Source organism: Tupaia chinensis, unplaced genomic scaffold, assembly GCF_000334495.1.
Source record: "Tupaia chinensis unplaced genomic scaffold, TupChi_1.0 Scaffold144702_1, whole genome shotgun sequence".
In the NCBI taxonomy this organism is placed as follows: domain Eukaryota; kingdom Metazoa; phylum Chordata; class Mammalia; order Scandentia; family Tupaiidae; genus Tupaia; species Tupaia belangeri.
Window position 1 is genome coordinate 3,082,666 of NW_006204563.1, and position 15,759 is coordinate 3,098,424.

General features: G+C 41.0%; 1 protein-coding gene across 1 annotated transcript in view; it reads left to right on the forward strand.

The window, feature by feature from the left end:
- EPS8 (EGFR pathway substrate 8, signaling adaptor) overlaps positions 1-15,759 on the forward strand; it is a 209,188-nt gene continuing 193,429 nt past the window's right edge. The window contains exon 1 of the mRNA XM_006167330.2: positions 1-71. The gene's annotated coding sequence lies outside the window, so the exon portion shown is untranslated. The remainder of the gene's footprint in view (positions 72-15,759) is intronic.

Genomic DNA, 15,759 nt, shown 5'->3' on the forward strand with positions numbered 1-15,759 from the left:
TGGCCGCCTCCCACTTGGTCTGGGCTCGCGGCGCCTCGGGGGAAAGCCGGGGCCCCGAGGGCGGATCCGAGGTAAGGGCCCTTTGGTGAACGGCGCCCGCCCGGGGGTCCGGCGGCCTCGACTCTGGCTGGATTTTAAAAATCCGCCTTTGTGTGCTGGGATCGGAGCGGTGCCAGGCGCGGCGTCCGCCCTCGTTCACTTTGCCTGCTTCAACTGGTGTTGGCAGCCAGGTGTGCCAGGGCGCTGCCGCCCGGCGCGTCCGCGGAGCCGGTGCAGACCCAGACCCGCCGCTCCCGGCTCCGCGCTCCGGGCTCCGGGCCCCGAGAGGGTGGGCAGGGCAGGGCAGGGCAGGGCAGCGGCGCCGTGTCCCCGCAGCGCACTGGTAACCTGAGCGTCCGCAGGTACACCTGCATTCGTGTGGTCCGCGGAGCGACTACACCCGAGCATTCTGATCTCGGTTATTGTCTTAGTCTTGGCGTAGGGAGACCTCTCCCAGTCCCTCAAAGGGGGGTGGGGATGTCTTTCCAAGTGACCCTGGGGGCCGAGGTCCCATCTTCCCATACCCCTTCAAAGGAAGAGAACTCGCTGTGTCCTGAATGGTTGCCAGTCCCTAGTTCTTGTTGACTCTCCTTTCCTAGCTTGCTCAGTTTACTCACCGTTTTACTTTTGGGAAGGCGGCCTTTTTCCTGCCGTCGTTAGTTAACGTGTTCCGAGCGGGTTTCCCCCACCCGCGTAGACCCGGCTAGTTCTCCGAGGCACTTCCTCTACTTTCAAGGACTGCCTGTACGCGGAATCTCTACACCGATTGTTCTCGGGCAGTGTTTCTCAAATCCTTCTTTTCTCCAGTACTTACCCACAGTACCGCTGGCATCTCGCTGGGGCAGGACGCCCTGGTATTAGGAGTTGAAAAGCGTAGACACCTAGAATCCGAGAGCATTAGGAATTGAATCCTCTTTGACAGAATACATTTCTGCAAAATGTTACTGCTTTTCTTCTAAAGGTTTCCGTTCTCGCTTCAGATAATACGAGGGAATAGGAAAAAGTTAATATCTGGAGAGGAGTTCAGACAAAACTTGGTTGCAGATGTTCATGAATAGTTTGGTTTGGGGCTTTGTCATTTTTGGGAGATAGAATTAGGATTCGGGGAAGGCTTCTTTATAGTAAAAGAGACTCGTAGACTCACTGTGTTGTGTATTGCTTCTAATTTATTTCCATGGTAAGAAAACCATTCTTCTATAGCCGGATTTTGGAACGTGTGTGCTAATAATATAGGTCATTGGTAGTGAGTCTGTTGGAATTAAAGTAGTATCATCCTTTTACCGAGGATGTGTAGAGACTCTATTCGGGACTGGAGTTTCCTGGATATATTGCTATAGTTTTTAAGTGCTGGTGTGGAGGATTTTTGGTCATGGGTTCACACTTGTACTTACAATGTGAAAGTTAAGACACTTGATAGACTTTCCACATAAATGGTAGAATAAAATCTGTCACACATGTAAAAAGTGTTGACGGAATGCCTTTAGTGCAAAGCACACAGATTAAGATTGTAAAATTCTACAAGTCATTCCCTTTACAGCAGAAAAAAAGGAAAAGGAAGCTTGCTTTTTATTCCACTATTCTGCAGTAACCACTGTTAACACTATTTGATGCATTCTTTTTTTCTTCCTGGTGCCATTGAAGATTGATTTTTTTTTTTTTTTTTAGGATTTTCTTAATAATGGAGAGTACTTTACATTGTAAATGGTGTGATGTTTCTTTTGTTCCCTATCAGGAACTGAATGTTTAATGTTGAACATGTTGCTTATTTGTGATAATATGTAAGGATTTCATTTTGTTTCTATTTCTAGCTTTTTCCTGCTTTGAAATTTTTTTTAACTATGCTGAATCTTTCCAGATAGCTGTTCTTTTCTATGCTGTGACATGGGTCAGCTCCTCTTTTATTTTTAGTGTTTTTATTGGTGCACTTGAAATCTCAGTCCTTTTCTTACATTGTACTACACACACTGTTTTGTATTCTTCTCCTTTCCTGTTTCCTTCATTTACCTATTTATTTTTGTAGCAGTTCACTTGAACCATGGTTTGTATAAGAAAACAATATCCAGAGTTAAAGATGATAGCTTTCGCAAATTCTGTCCTAAAATACTTGAAGTTTTATCAGGTGAATATTTCAGTGCTGGTCTGATTTTCATAAAATTTAGGTTAACTTTTCTGAGTTGTAGTAAACATATTTGGTAGTTATTGGGATCATCTACAAACAATATAAATTAATGATAGGTTACAGACTTTCAGACATCTGTGAAGTATGTAAGGAGAAAAAGTGAAACTTTAGTTAAAGCACTCCGGCTATAGTACAACCCTGCTGGGAATTACTGCATGGAATTGTTTGCAGCTGTTAGTGATTGAAAATCCGTTCTTAAGAAAAGTCCTGTAATGGAATAGTTAGAAACATTTTGAGTTGAATATATGCAAGAAAGTATGAGACTCCTCAGTGCTACACTGCAACCTCTCTTCAGTGTTTTCTAGATACATTTCTAAATAGGATTTGTAAAACTTGACTTTTTTTTTTCAAGTTTTTGCTTTAGGGTGAGTTCACGCACCAAAAAGATAGAGGAAGAGAGATAAAGGGAAAGTGAGAAATCATCCCTCCTCTGGGGCAGGGGCAAAGGGGGATGGCCATGCAGCAGTCCCTTTTCCTCCATTCTCCTCTTGGGATTTTGTGCACATATGCACAGGCACTGGGAGTGTTTTTTGTTTTTTGTTTTGTTTTGTTTTGTTTTTTTTTTTTTGAGAGGTTTTTCGCTACAGGGTGTGTGCGCTCACCAGAGACAAAAAGAGACAGAAAGACAGAAAGCAAGAAATCACCCCCCAGGGGGGATGGCCATGCCACAATCCCTTCTCCTCCATTTTCCTCTCGGGATCTTGGCACGTACGCACATGCACCTGGTGAGTTTAAGCCACTGGGTCTAAGACTTGAACCGCGGTCGACGACATGGGAGTTCAGTGACATAGTCATTACACTAACTTCTGGTCCCTCTGGCGTGTTTTTCAAGCCACTGGATCTAGGCCTTCAATTGTGCAATTGGCCATTTGGTATCCAGAGCCTTAACCACCATGCCACCTGCTGCTTCCAACTTCACTGTCTTTTTAGGAGAGTTAAGATTTACAGAAAAAGCGTAGGAATAGTTGAGGGTCTCCCATATGCCCTTATATCAGTTTTCCCCCTCGTTAACATATTGTATTTCTTAAAATTAACAAACTTGTCTTAGTACATTATTATTAAAGTTTGTACTTCACTTAGTTTTTTTTTTTTTTTTCTGTAGGGTGTGTGTGCTTGCTGGGGAGAGAGAGAAAGTGAGAAATCACCCACTAATGGGGATAGCCACACAACAGTGCCTTCTCTTCCATCTCTTCCATTCTCCTCTTGGAATTTTAGGCCTGCACTGGGATTTTAGGCTTGCACACACATGCGCCTGATGTGATTTTTCAAGCCACTGGGTGTGGGACTTGATTTGCAGGGTTGGCTGTGTGGGATGCAGCCCCTTAGCCTCCATGCCACCTCCTGGCCCCCTTTTTAGTTTTTATCTAATGTCCTTTTGCTGTTCCAGAATCTACCCTGCAGGATATCACATTACTCTTAGTCTCAGTGTCTCCTTAGGCTCCTCTTGTCTTGACGGTTTGTTAGACTTTCCCTGTTTTTGATGACACTGACAGTTTGAAGGAGTATTTTGTAGAACACTCTGTTCTAACAGTTTTCTCAGGATTAGAATGTGATTATGGGCTTTGGGGAGGAAGCTCACAAAAGGGATGTCGTTTTCATTACATCACGGCAAGGGTATATACTAACAGCATAACTTACCACTGTTTTTACTCATCTTGATCACCTGGCCTCGGTAGTGTTTGTCAGGTTTTTCCCTGTATGGTTACCATCTTCTATGCTGTACTGTTGGAAGACTTGTGTAGAACCTGTATCTAAGGAATGGGGAATTCTGCTACTCCCTTTCAGGGTAGAGCGTCTGTATACATTATTTGGAATTCTTCTGCGTGGGTGATTTATCTCCTTCCCTCATTTGTTTATTGACTCAATAATTTCCTTACATTAGTCTGGACTCATGGATATACATTTTATCCTTTGGGTATAATTCAATTTATTTTGTTGCTCAACCTTTTCCAGCATAGCTGGATGTGAGTTTTTTCTTTTCTTTTGGAGCATTTTCTTACTTTCCGGCATGATACAATTTCCAGGCTCCTCTTGTATATATCTTGTTCCAGTAGAATCAGTCATTTCTCTGAGGAATCGGGTTCCTCTTGTTGGAAAATTGTATTGGAGACCGAGATTTGGGCACGGGATGTGCTTGTGACTAATGGAATGTCAGTGCTTCTAGAGTCTCTCATCTGACAAAGCAGGAAATAGATGTGTGTGTACAAACTGATTCATATGAAGAATCTATACTAGTTCTATGTATGTATACATATGTCTCTGTAACCACGTGCACCCATATTATGCTAAATGTAAATTCATACTGGTGTGTTTAATCCTAATCCATGACCGTGGGTGTTACTGTAGCCTTCTCCCCTTATTTGTCCGTAAACCCACTCCATCTGTGAGAAGAAACCTGGTCTCCACCATCTATCATCCTGTTACTTAATTGTTCATTTCCATTATATGTATGACAGTACTGGAATGTGTGTGCCCAGGGGAAGCAACATTATCAGCTAGAATACAGTGCTTATGTGCAGTTGCTTTTGATTTTAGTTTTAAAGCTTCAACTATTTCCAAAGGCTGCAGCAAGCTAAGCAGCTTTTCTCTTACCACCTTTAGTGACATTGTCACACACATTGATATTATATTAGTAGATTCTTTTGTCATGATTTGCATTCCAACCTGGGCTCCCTTGACTATCTAAATTATTTTTATAGATTTATGTACACTAAGGTTGCTTCACTCTCTATCCTACAAAGTGCTATGGGTTTTTGACAAATGCTTAACTTAATATATCTATCATTATGGTGTCAGACAAAATAATTTCAACACATTAAAAAATCTCCCTTGCTTCACCTGTCACTTGATTTACTCCCTCTTCCTCATAACCACCGATCTTTTTACTTTCTCTATAGCTTTGTCTTTTCAGATGTAATATAACTGGAATCCTTTAAAAATATTTATTCCATTTTATTATTATTATTTTAATTTTAATTTTAATTTTCTACAGGGCACATGCACTCACCAGAGAGAGACAGAGAGAAAGAGAGAAAGTGAGGTCCCAGACTTGCGGTCAGCCATGTGGGAGTACTGCACATCCATCACCGCACCACCTGCTGGCTCCTGTAATTGGAATCTTCCAGCCTAGCCAAACTGATTTCTCTCTCACTTTTTATAGTTTCTTTCCTTCTTTTACTCATGAGTGAGAGAGAGAGAGAGAGAGAGAGAGAAAGAGAGAGAGAGAGACTGTCCTCGCAAGAGGGTCTTGATGCCACGATCCACTTCCAACCTCAGCCAGCCCTGGCGCATGTACACACACACGCTCTGCACACTTAGGGAGATCTCTGGATGTGAACCTGGAACCTTTCCATGTGGGTCAGCCTCTTAGAGCACTGTGGTTCACCCCTGTGCTACCATCTGGTCCCTGGCCACTTTCATTTAGCAATATGCGTTTAAGGTTCATCTATGTCTTCTTGTTTTTCAGTCGTGCTTTTCTTTTTATTGCTGAAGGTATTGCAGTGTATAGATGTCTCACAGTTTGTTGATTCATCTCTTCAGAGATATCCTGGTTGCTTTCCGTTTTGGGCAATTGTGAATAAAGCTGCTGCTGACATTCTCATGCAGGGTTCTGGGTAGACAAACGACTTTAGGTAGTTAGGTAATACCTAGGAGCGTGATGGCTGGATCATATAACCTCTTTTCACATGCTACTTTCCATTTGTGTAGTGAGAGACCTGTTCTGATCTTTTGCCCCCTTTTTTAATGGGGTTCTTTTCTTGAGTTTTAAGAGTTCTTTATATATTTTGTATGCAAACATTTTAGCAGAAAAGTGTTTTGCAAATATTTTCTTCCAGTCTGGCTTGCCTTTTTATGATCTTAACAGTGTCTTTGTCAGAGTGGATATTCCTTTATCAGTTGCAAGAGGGTGTGTACACTTGCTAGAGAGAGAGACAGAGAGAGGGAGAAAGCACCCTCTCAGTGGTATGTGATCACCCCCAAATCCCTTCTCCTCTTTTTCTCCATTTTGTCAGGATTTGGGGCACACATGGACATGACCCAGTATCAGTATGGTTTTCAAGTTTTGGGTTGGGACTTGACCTGTAGTGGGCCATGTGGAATATGGCTTCCTTAACCCCTAGGCTATTGGGCCAACCCAAAGTAGTTTTTTTTTTTTTTTTTTTAAAGCTTTTGCTTAGGCGTGTACACTCACCAGGCAGTGGGGGGAGTGAGAAATCACCCCTGAGGGAGGACGGCAATGTCATAATCCCTTCTTTTGTATTCTCTTGGGATTTTTGATACACACTCACATGGGCCTGGTGTGATTTTCAAGCCACCAGGTCTGGAAATTGAACTGAGCAATTGACTCTGTGGGATACAATGCCTTGACTTCCATACCACCCACTGGCCCAGTTGGTTTTTAATTTTAATAAGGCCAACTTATTAATTTCGTGGATAAACTTTTGATGTCATATCTGAAAATGTATCTCCAAACCTAAGTCCTTCTGGATTTTATCCTGTCCCCCCCCCCCCTTTTCTGGAAGTTTTATAATTTTGAATTTTATATTTTGGTCTGTGATTTTGAGTTAATTTTGTTACAGGTATAAAGTCTGTTTCTAGATTAACATTTTTGTATGTGGACATCCAGTTGTACCATAAATAAATGTGATTTTTAAGTTAGTAGATTATAAATTAAGTTTTAGAATAGAAGGGGAAGTGTCTTTGTTTTTGTTCATGCTCTGTAGAATTGCTCAGTAGAAACAGCTGAGAAATGACTAGGTCACTAAAACAATACAACTTACACTACGCAAGATTGGTTTCTCAATGTTCTAGATAATTCATTTTTTGCTTAGCTAACTCAGAAATTCTTCTTCGTGGAAAATGGAATCATTACTGCATAGGAACATCTGTAGTTCTTTTGGATCTTACTATAGGAAATAATTAATAAAGCCTGATTTTCTGTTAAGAGGATCTGGAATAAAGGATTTGTAGGATGTGTTGTGAAGAGGTGGTGATATATGTATGTATGTGTGTGTGTGTGTGTGTGTGTGTATAATATATATATATATATAATCTAGAAACCTGAAACTGAGCTAGCTGGTCTTGACTCTTATCCCATGCCACTTCTCCTGCCATGAGTGGCTTTCTTCAAGCACTCTTCTTTTGATAAACATTTTGCGTGGTTGATACTGGGTCAGAAGTATTTACATTGTTATATCCAAGTTAGAACAAATAGGCTTTAAGAAGCATCTAGAGGTGCTGACATAACAGAGCTTTGTTGTGGCAGGTGTCAGACACGTTATCGCCTTTAACTCTTAGAAGAGCTCTTTCGGACAGATGTCTTTCTCCGTATTACAGATAAGGAGTAGGCTCACAAAGATAAAGTGGCTTGGATGTGGTTCATGTGGGGAGAAAGGGACAGTGTTGAGATGGGGACCCTCATCTTTCTGTCACCAGAATCCATGCTCTTTGCATTTGACTGCACTGGATGTGGTTCACGTGGGGAGAAAGGGACAGCGTTGAGACGGGGACCCTCATCTTTCTGTTACCAGAATCCATGCTCTTTGCATTTGACTGCACTGCCTCGCATAAAGGAAGAGCACAAGGCTAGTGCCACGGTGTCCAGGATTTAATCCTTTCCTTTAATACCATCCACTACTTACAGGACTGCTGAGCTCAGTGAGAGTAGCTCACAAGATTTTGTATTTAAGATCTGCGGAAATTCTTTGAACTTTTTTATTCTATTGATTGATCTCTATCCCGCTGACCAGATGTGTGGTTTTGGAAGATGTTTATAAAGCAAAGGCTTATTTCAGGGCCTGGCCTGTGGTGCAGTTGTTAACCCACATGAGGCTGCCCTTCAGGTTCTGATTGACAGACACTTCCTAAACACGCCAGACAGGGCATGCCCACGGGCTGCAACTGGCTGAGCCTGGGATGGATCATGGCATGAGGACCCTGTTGGAGATGCCTGTCTCACTGGATGTCTGTCTCTTACCTCTCTTACTCATGGAATGAAAGAGTAAATAATCTTCAAAGAAGTTTATTTTAAAGAAAGAAAACTTGGAGGATTAGGAAAAATAACAGTGACAATAGTATTAGCTTCTTGCTTATCCCTTTACTCCACTGAGTAATTTTTATTTTATTTCTTTTTTGAGAGAGATTTTGCTATAGGACATGTGCAGTTGTTGGAGAAGCAGATATATATAGAGAGACAGAAAGCGAGAAATTGCCCTCCCTGGGAAAGGGGATAGCCATGCTGCAGTCCCCTCTTCTTCATTCTCCTCTCAGGATTTTGGACATGCACACGCATGCAGTCAGCGTGAGTTTTAAGCCACCAGGTCCGATTCTCAAAACTGTGGTTGACTATGTGGGAATCCAGTGATGTAATCATGACACCATCTGCTGGTTGTAACTGCTGAATTTTAAGTTTCTCCATGGCAGGGAACCCAGTCTCAATTGGCTTCAGATCCCCTATGGTATGTAAGCAAATCACATCACATACGAAACACACTCACACAATACTCATCAGATAAAATTAGCACTCACTGGCATGCCTTTCTCCACAGTGCACATTTAAAAGGAGATTTTCCTACAGAGGAAGTAGAACATTTTTACGATTAATTTATTCTTTATTGTGTTGGGGCATTTGTTGAGTACCTGTTCTGTGATGAGTAAGACAGGATCTCTGCCCTGTGGCCAGGAGACAGCCCGACAGCCATGTGAGGAGGTAAAGGGTGCATGGATTTACAACAACGGCCTTTGGAATCAGTAAGACCTTATCTGCCTTACCTAAGTTTTCTGACCTAAGGAGTGAAATGATAACAGTACCTACCTCATATGCTTGTTAGGCAGAGGGCGGAGAGGAAGGCTAAATGGAAAACCAAAGTATATGTGTCTGTCTACCTCAGCACGAAGCAGAAAGGATAGGCTTGCTGTGGCCCAGAGTCGGAACAGTCTTTAGTGGGGAAGCTGTTTCTTAATATTCTAGGATGATATAGTTGAGGCCAAGGATGAGAGGATGAGGTTGGACTCTAAAGCATTCCAGGCGAAAAGTGAACACGTGTGACGTGCACGGTGGGTCAGCGTGGTGGGAGGGGTGGGAAGTCGGCACATTCCTACATTCAGAGCTTATGGCACTATTAGAGAGCACCGAACAACCAGTCATTTCTCAGTTTTATAATTACTGACAAATATTCATTAGACTGTAGTAGGAGAGAGCACAGATACCACACCTGTTCACAACTCATGTGAATCTCCTCTTCTAATCATATGCTTTCTACATAGAGCCCTTCCTGTAGTAGATAAATTCTCGTGTTCTTTTTCAGTCCTGCGATGCTGACATGACTGCATGAGACTTGAGAAAGAGGACGTGCATATTTTTGGTTGAAATTGTAGGTCCTGTTTCCAAATATTTATTTAGTTTTTGCTCTAGGGTGCATTGCACATGCCAGAGAGAGACAACGATGGGAGGAGAGAAAGAGAGAGAATGGGAAATCATCCCCCCCTCCCAGGGGAAATGGGTGCACCACAATCCCTTCTCTCAGGATTTTGGGCACATATGCACACCTAGTGCAATTTTTAAACTGCTGGGTCTGGGACTCGAACTGCAGAGTCTACTATGTGGGATCCAGCTGCCTTAATCTCTATACCACCTGCTGGCCCTCTCAACCATTGTTCCTCCTACGTCCCCATCCCCACCTCAGCCAAGCTAGCTAACTTGCCTTCTTATTTATATATGTACATATATATGCACCTATTTATTTTCTCTATGAGTGAGAGACAGAGAAGGAGAGACAGGGAGACAGCTGGATGCCACAACTCACTTGTAACCTAAGCCAGCCTTGGATCGTGGCTACGTGTGTGCCTGGTGTACTGAGGGAGGTCTGTGGATGGATGTAAACCCAGAACCCTCCCATGTCGGTCAGCCTTAAAGACCGTTACAGTGTTTAAAGTTGTGTTATTATCAGCCCCTCAAACCATTTTTAATTCAGTAGCATAGCAGCATAAGAATGTAATAGCAGATTAAGGCAGGGTCTAGTCCAGTATGAGCCAGTCTAGAATTCTAAGCCATGAACACTTTCTGAACAGAACCTGAAACATAGTACTTAGGAATGTGCAAAATAATTTATAGTTAATTACATGCTGGATAAGAAGATTTCTACAATTGAAAACTGTTTCTCATATAAGGGGAAAAGAAAAAGAGAAAGAAAAAATAAGAAAAAAGTGAGGTCAATAGGAGGAAGAGAAGTTTGTATTTGAAGGAAGAGAAGTACATTTTTAAGTCCCTTATTGAAAGCTGTCAGACTTCATTTTACTTACAAAGTCTTTTATTAGTATCATTAGAATATTACCTAAATTATCCCTTATTCTAGAAATACATGTATATATTTGAAGTATGTGTTGCTTTAATGTAACAATAGAATGTTTTCAGTGTCTGAAATAGGTTTGTGATCATAAAGCAGTATATTTTTTTCCCCGTGGATTCTGATTTTTAAATGTTTTATGAGATTGTAATCATTTGTAATGTTTTTCATTACAAAAATGTTTAAAAAAGAGTAAGTGGCAAAAGAGCTGTAAAAATATGTGAAATAGGAAAATACATATATCCTTTTTTTTTTTTTGGAGAGGTTTTGTGAACACAGTGCTTCTAATTTTGTGGCATCTTCAGTGCCTTAAAATGTAAAGAAAGGTAAACTTGTGGTTTGCCCTGTGGTACAATGGTTAACCACTGTGCAGAGGAAGCCAGATTTCTCATGGCTAATAGTGGTTTGAATCCCACCTTTGGTGACTTGAGGAATACACCAGGTGCATGTGTGTGTGCTGCAAATCCTGACAGGATTGCCCTGTGGTACAATGGTTAACCACTGTGCAGAGGAAGCCAGATTTCTCATGGCTAATAGTGGTTTGAATCCCACCTTTGGTGACTTGAGGAATACACCAGGTGCATGTGTGTGTGCTGCAAATCCTGACAGGATGGAGTCCAGCGACATAGCCATTACACTAACTGCTGGTCCCAATACATATATCCTTTTGAAAAGACATTGAATACAGTGCATCTAATTTTGTGGCATTTTCAGTGCCTTAAAATGTAAAGAAAGGTAAACTTGTGGTTGACCCTGTGGTACAATGGTTAACCACTGTGCATAGGAAGCCAGATCTTTCATGGCTAATAGTGGTTTGAATCCCACTGTTCGTGACTTGAGGAAAACACCAGGTACATGTGTGTGTGCTGCAAATCCTGACAGGATGGAGAAATGAATGAGAAAGGATTGTGGCAGGAGCCCACTCCATTGGAGGGTGTGCCTTCTCCCTCCCCCCCAGGGCATATGCCCTCTGGCAATCTATAAAAGAGAAAGATACGCTTTGTGATGATAGAGAGAAGTCACATTTAACTGCCTATTTACTAAGAATCTGTTACATTTTAAAGTTGATTTCCTTTCTTTTTTGGGAACCTGGATTTCTTGAAATTCAAGTTGTAACTTGGTAAATTAATGACTGACTTTCTGTATCTGTGTAATTTTCCCCTCTGGTTCCCCCCTTAAAAGCATGCCCGGCCTGTCTGTTTGTATGCGTGTGTAAGTAATCTCCAGTTTCTCCTTCCAAAACTTGTTTTATAGCCATCTGTATATTGGAGCGTTTAAAAGTATTACTCTTTGATCCAGGGGTCTGGGTTAGAAACCCCAGCTATTGAGCGGTCACTATTGCCGTGTGTGTGCCTCCATTACTGTCACTACTGACGCATGGTCTCTTTTCAGTACTGTGTAGCACAGACTCATTCTTGTTTTCTTTTAGACACATCAAGATCCTTTTACTTAACAGAAACATTCATTTTGTTGGTAGTTTGTTGTTGCTGTTTAGTTTTTTGGTGAGGCCTTGTTCGATTCTGAATAACTGAATAGCAGTGGAATTTTTTGTGTGATAAAAATCTGGTCATTCGGTCAGTTCCTGTAGCATTCTTCACGTGATACTCATGCATGTAAAGGTGTGGGATTAATGCGTCTGACCAATGAATGTGTGTGTTTTTAGTCATCGAGGAAAATAGCCCTGTAAAGATTGTAATGTACATTAATTCACAGATCTGCTTAAAGTATTATCGCTGCTATTTTAAATGAATAATCCATAGGTAAGCCTGAACAACAACATGTATTAAGCATAATAAAAGGGCTGGTCCTGTAGCCTAGTGGTTAAGGAAAGCCAGATGCCACACTGCCAATTGTAGTTCAAGTCCTGGCTTATCGGCTTGGAAAACACACCAGATGTGTTTGTGTGAGTGTGTGCTCAAAATCCTGACAGGAGAGAGAGGGGAGGAGGGTCGTGACGTGACCCCTGGGGAGTGCTTTCTCCTGTTTCTGTCTCTCTTTGGTGGGTGCGTATGTCCTCTGGCCATTAAGAAAAAAAAGAATCATAGAAAAAATTATAACTTCATTTCAACTTAGGAAAAATGGAATCTCTATTTTTTAGATATTCGTGTATTTCCTGTATTTGTACAGTTGCGGAATAACTTGTTTAATGCATCATATTTATTTTTATGTTATTTTAGTTGTTCATGTTTCTCGCCCAGACTGTTGAAATAAAAAGCTTCAACACCAGCTACCTCCACATTCCTGCACTTGGCCACATTTCATGTGATTCAGCTTTATCTGAAGACTTGCTACTTTCCATGGTCTCATGAAGAAAATAGTCCTATAAAAATCTTGAAGCAGAGAAATGGGAACAGCAGTTAGCATAAGGGCTATGTCGCTGGGCTCCCATGTAGTCGACTGCGGTTCGAGTCCTGGACCTGAGAGGAGAATGGAGGAGACAGGACTGCGGCGTGGCCATCCCCCCTAGGAGGGTCATTTCTCGCTTTCTGTCTCTCTGTCTCTCTCTGGCAAGCGCACACACCTTATAGGAAAAAAAAAAAAATCCTCTCCAGAAAAAAAAAAGCAGAGAAATGACCGTGTGGGCTTTCCTTGGCCTTCCCTCCCTTTTCCAACCTATTTCTCTCCTCCCTGCTTTTCCTCATCCTCTGGCCTCAGTGTTTGACAGCCTTTTTTTTTTTTTTTTTTTTTTGAAGAGAAGTTTTTGCTATAGGGTGCTTGTGCTTGTGGGAAAGAGAGAGAGACAGAAAGTAAGAAATAACTCCCCGGGGGATGGCCACAGCATAATCCCTTCTCCTTCATTTTCCTCTGGGGATCTTGGGCATGCACGCACACACACCCGGCGTGAGTTTAAGTTACCGGTTCGCGACGTGAACCATGGTTGACTAGGTGAGAGTCCAGCCATGTAACCATTACACCATCTGCTGGTCCCTTGACATCCTTTTTCAGTCCCTACCTAACTTTAGTTGAAAAGTGTATTTTTCATAGCTTTGATATCTTTCCAGTTACTATTCTAACTCTGTTGTTGGATGAGATCTCAGTTGTGGCAGGAGAGGTCTGATTAGAGGAGACTTTGGCAGTAGTTGTGACAGTGAAGGTTAAGGCTGCTAGAGAGTTTGAAACAAAGGAGTGATTGAGGCCCTCAACAGCTTCAACTTATGTGGGCAGTAAGTAAATTATTTTAGAAGTAATAACATCTTATTATAAAGAGCATGGACGCATGTCCAGAGAAAATACGTTACCAGTGCTTAACTTTAACCAGAATGCATCTTCACACCATTCGTTTTTATACTAATTAGAAAGATTCACCATGGTTTTAGTCATGCATTAGAATACACGGAACTAATTTTTTTTTAACATTTTGTTTTGTAGGACTCCCTTTTCAGTATAGGAAATTTTAGAATTTGGATTAAAATATATCTCAAGTGAAATCATATAAGGAAATATTTTTATATAGGATACTTAATGGCATTCGAAGGGTATTCAGAAGCTTCCCTTCTCTATCTGTATCTGGTATCCACAGTTATTTAGGTTTTCTGTCTCTGCTAGGCAGTTAATGAATAGTTGAAACGGACTCCCTTATCAGTATAGGAAATTTTAGAATTTGGATTAAAATATATCTCAAGTGAAATCATATAAGGAAATATTTTTATATAGGATACTTAATGGCATTCGAAGGGTATTCAGAAGCTTCCCTTCTCTATCTGTATCTGGTATCCACAGTTATTTAGGTTTTCTGTCTCTGCTAGGCAGTTAATGAATAGTTGAAACAAGATTTTTGTGAACTCTCACTGGACAACAAGTATAGATCTGAAAATATGGGATTATTTAATCCAGTGGCTAGCAATTACATTTTAGGTTTATATATATATATGCGTGTGTGTGTGTGTGTATATAATATGTGTGTATATATATATATTTATGTATTTTAAAGGCATTGATATTAAAAAGTGTTTGCAAATACAAAGTTTTCAATAAGATTCTAAACTAATGATGAAGTGGTAAGTTGGGAAAACAAGTGATGGTAGAATGAGTGATATAGAAATGATTTGGTGGTAGCCACAGTGAAAGCACACATTTCTCAAGAAGCCATAAGCCTTTTTTACCACTACCGTGCTGTTCATGACAAAAACTAGAGAAACTTTGATTGTGTGCTCTAAGAAGCTATTGGATTGTTGGGAAAGCCATGCCGCATTTTTGCCTAGAAAAACAGAAAGATAACATCATGACTTTCTATATAATTTATATGGGTATATTTTAAATATTTATTGAATGAACAAAATAAAAGGCTTCGAGTTCTATTCTTGCAGGATTTAGCAGCGAGCTATTTCTCGCTAACATAGCTTCATTAGGCCAATGTGGACATTGGTTGGATTTTGAGCATTACGTGTTACAGATTCTTGCTGTAAGCCATACAGGCTCTGTGTTACAGTTCCTGAGAGAGTGGACATGAACGAGGGGGAACGTGTTTTAGATTGGGTAGTGGATTCTAGCCTGTTGAGTTCTTTTTTTTTTTTCCTTTATGCAGGAGTGTCTAGATTTTTGCAGGGACTAATTTGAGAACATGGTTTAATGACAATGAAACTAATTCAACTAGAGGTAATACTTATCTTTTCCCGAAATAACTTTTTTTTTGGGTTTTTGTCCTAGGGCATGTGCACTTGTTGGAGAGAGAGAGATGGTTTTTGTCCTAGGGCACATGTACTTGTTGGAGAGAGAGAGAGAGAGAGAGAGAGAGAGAGAGAGAGGGAAAGTGAGGAGCCACCCTCTGGGGGGATGGTCACAAAAATCCCTCTCCTTATTTCTCCTCCTGGGATCTTGGGCACACATGCATAAGCGCCCAGCATGAGTTTCAAGCCATAGGTCTGAGACTTGAACAGCGGTTGGCCCTGTAGGAGTTCAACGATGTAATTGCTATGCCATCTGCTGGTCCCCCCCCAAAAAAGAACTTTTAAAACCTTTTAGCTGTGATCATTTCAGCTTCTCTTCTTCCATCTCTAATTATTCTTGCTAAATTTTTATTATTTTGGTTGATCATAACAATCACTAGGAAAGATAGTAATGGTGGAGCAAAATTTTCTTTTAAAAGAAATATTGCAAGAGAGAAATGTATGCACAAATGCATATTAAATACAGTAAAATACATATTAACATGGTCTTTGTATATGAGAGTGAGTTTAGTTTATTGTGGTATTAGAT